We start from the raw sequence: 3868 nt of genomic DNA on the forward strand, positions 1-3868 counted from the left end.
GTACAGCCCCCAGGTTACAGTGTAGTAGGCTTACTTGGGATTGGGGATGCTTCACTTTTAGTTAACATAAATCCCAGCACTGCCTCCAGCTTCCTTGTTACCCTCCTCCAGTACCTCTCAATGATCCGGCAGCTCCAGATCATGTGTAGAAATGTAGCCCCCTACCCACAATCCAGCAGGCATGCATCACCCCACGCCTTTCCCTCAAATCAGCATATTTTGTCTACCCAGCATATAGGTCGCAGCTGCTGACAAACTGTGTATTCAACATTATAGGTAACAGATTCATCTTCTATTGCACCAGTGCTTGCTATAGCATGGGAAATATTCTAAATAAATAATAATCCAGGATTAGTACATTGGAGCAAATCACCCGTGAGAGCCTAGGCACGGGGAGAGTGAGAGATTTGCCCAGAATTACAGGATGGAGAGCCTTCGCCAATGCCGATACTCAAACCCGGCTCCCCCGGCTTCGAGATCGCAGCTAAAACCGTCCCGCCACACCCTCTCACTCACATTTGCTATTTCATTTTACAAATATTTTCCTAGTATTCAATTTTTATTTATGTTGCATCAGTAGCTCTCCTATAAGAAGGACTGCACATGATCATACAGCAGGGCATAATAGTATTTTGCTGGAGCCAAAGCAAAGATTAGTGGAAGGTGGGGGCTACATTGGATCCATGGCATACAAGTTAATTCATCACATATTACCACTAAAGGAACATTCATATTTGCATTACAGTCAGACACAAGTATTGTGAAATAAGGATGGACTACAGTCGTGGTAATGGAGATCTGGTACCTTGCCTGCATTTGTAGACTAGTTTTGAAAAGTAAAATCTGAATAGACAGTTGTGGCTTCAACGTCCCAAGGTATCTAGACTTCCAAACACTGGAAATGCAGACATTGTGCGGGGAATTTATAACTGCCAATGATGCTGCACTTAAACCATCAGTGAACTCAGACTGGCAAGCTGACCTGCAGGGCCTCATCGAAGATGTAATCTTCAGAACCTCAGTGCTGCACCCAGCCGCCAAACAGGCCTGAATCTGGGAGATCATGGAGGCTTCGTAAACATGTCATGGCAAACCAACTGGGCTCACTTTGCCAAAGATTTGTGATTACCTCCATTGTTTTTGCCAATGCTGGATGCTTTTAAAATACAATGGGATTATGAAAGCCAATAGCAGTGACTGGCCACCTTGAATTTGTTTTATACTTTCAATGTGGCCAACGTGTTGTAACGTGGTGGGCGTCTTGAAAATGTGAAAAGGTTACTTTGATGAGGATTCTCCTGAAAGAGAACTAGGATTACAGGTAAGTAATTTATCCTTCTCTTCCAGAGGATCCTCATCAATAGTCGTAAGCACTGAATAGAGTAGCTAGCCCAACCCACACCCCTGAAGATGAATCAAGAGCAAGCACAAGCAACCGTCATCATCATTGGAATAGATTCCTCCTGGAGGCCTGCCCTACTTGGGTGCCTGTCTTAGGGCCTCGCTATGAGTTCAGCGGACGGTTTTCACCGTCCGTTGAACTTCCAATGGGGAGGTTGCCACCAAACTGGCTACCTCCCCGCCAGGTCCAATAAGAGTTTCCCGCTAGGCCAGCAGGTGGAAACTAAGGTTTCCGCTTGCTTGCCTAGCGGGAAACATCCTACAGCATTGTCTCCAGCTTGCAATGCTGTAGGATGCAGGGTGCACAGAAACCTTGCAATGTTCACTGTCTGCAAAGCAGACAGTGAAATTGCGATGGTGCTGGCCAGGGGGCCCCTGCACTACCCATGCTAAGTGCAGCGCTGCCCTGGTGGATTAGGACCGCACCTACCGCCAGATCGCCAGGATCAAACCTGGCGTTTCCACCGTGGCCCGACCGCCATGATCCTAATATGGCACTCAGACTGCAGCATTGACGGCAGTCCGACCGCCATCCGTAAGTCTGGCGGTCAAGTGACCATCAGACTCATAATGGGGCCCTGAATGTAGACAGAACTGCCATGTGAAACTATGAACCGATCTCTAAGTAGCAGCTTTGCAGATTTCGGAGATGGAACATTCCTTACTGGGGCTGCTGTTGCCACCTTGCTCCTTGTAGGGTGAGCTTTGGGTCTGGCAGGTAACTCTGTGTTGGCTAATTGGTAGGTGAACAGAATACAAGACACTAGCCATCTACAAATAGCCTGCTTAGAGGAGGTGATGCCTGTCCTCATAGGGCCATTGTTGCCCAAATACAATTTCAACACTCTTTTAAGATCTAATAAATGCAATGCTCTTTCCACTGGTGTAGAAGGGTTAGGAAAGAATGTAGGGAGTGAAATCTCCTTGGTAATGTGGGAATCAGACACCACCTTGGGAAGAAAACTTGAATGAGCTCTCATTACCACCCTGGAGCATGGAACATTGTGTAAGGTTTCTTGCCACAGAGATCCTGGTTCTCACTGACCCTCTATGTCAAAGGTATAGCCACAAGAAAAGCAGGTTTCCAGGTAAGGTGCTGTAGGGATCCTTTATGTATAGGCTCAGCCCATGAGGTTCAAAAGCATCACATTCAGTTTCCAAGAAGGAGAGGGAGAACAAACAGGTGGAAACACTTTCTTCAGTCCCTCTAAAAGTCCTTTACTACAGTCATTTGGAAGAATGACATTTATGTAGGGGACTTCCTGTACGCAGTAATTGCTGCAAGATGTACCCTGATAGAGGCAAACTGTAGACCAGATTTTGCTACATGGAGCAGGTAAGGCAATAGTACCTCCTCCTGCCGTAGGACTAGAAGGAAATTATTTTTAGCACACCACATGTGATCTATGGTCTTCTGGACTCCTTAAGAATGTTCATGCGTTCCCGTGAGAGACCTAAATGTCCATACTGAAGGATTCAGGAGCCATGCTGTCAAACTCAGAGAGGGAAGGTTGGGGTGAAAAATCTTTCCCCTGAACTTGAGGCGATCTGGTCTGTATGGAAGTCTCTTGTGTGGTCATTATGAAGGAGGAGATCCGGGTACCACCACTGGTGGGGCCATTCTGGAGCTATCAGGATCATTCTGGTCCTGGCTCTCTACAATTTGTATGACTGTTGGGATCAGGGGAATGAGAGGAAACGCGTAATGAAATATCCCGGAGCAGTCTATCAAAAGGGCCTTCCACTTGGTTTCTGGTTGGTAGAACCTGACTGCCAAGTTTGTGCATTTTTTTATGTTTTCGTCTGCAAGTAGGTCTATTCGTGGATGCCCCAATTCCTAAAAAATATCCTGTATGACATCATCGTGCAGAATCCAGTTGTGTGATTCAGCAAAGGTTCAGCTTAGAGAGTCCGCCTGTGTGTTCTGAACTCCGGGCATGTAAGTCGCCGAGATGGTCAACTTCCTCTTTATGAGCCAGTTCCAGATGGCCTGCGCTTTCAGGGATAGAGGGCGGGAGCACATGCCCCTCTGCTTGTTTAGCTAGTGCATTGTGGTCATGTTGTCCATTTGGATCAGTAGAGAGCTGGTTTGAACGAATGGGTAAGAAGGCTTGGGGGTAGATGTACTGCCCAAGCTCCAGAATGTTGATGTGGTATTGTTTCATGGCTGACCGCAGCCCCTGCGTCAGAAGGGAACCCATGTGAGCACCCCAGCCCTAGAGAGACACATCTGTTATGATTGTTTGTGTGGGAGAGTCCTGGTGAAAAGGGATGCCGATCAGCAGATTTTGTTGATGAGACCACCACAGTAGTGATGCTTCTGCAACCGGAAACAGGGTTAGCTTGGTGTTCCAATTGTCTGTGAATTGATTCCATTAATCCCCCAGATTCTGCTGCAATGGTTGCATGTGCCATCTGGCATTGGGAACAATAAAGACACATGACACCATTGATCCCAGAAGAGACG

The sequence above is a fragment of the Pleurodeles waltl genome, unplaced genomic scaffold, assembly GCF_031143425.1.
Source record: "Pleurodeles waltl isolate 20211129_DDA unplaced genomic scaffold, aPleWal1.hap1.20221129 scaffold_37, whole genome shotgun sequence".
NCBI classification, from domain to species: Eukaryota; Metazoa; Chordata; class Amphibia; order Caudata; family Salamandridae; genus Pleurodeles; species Pleurodeles waltl.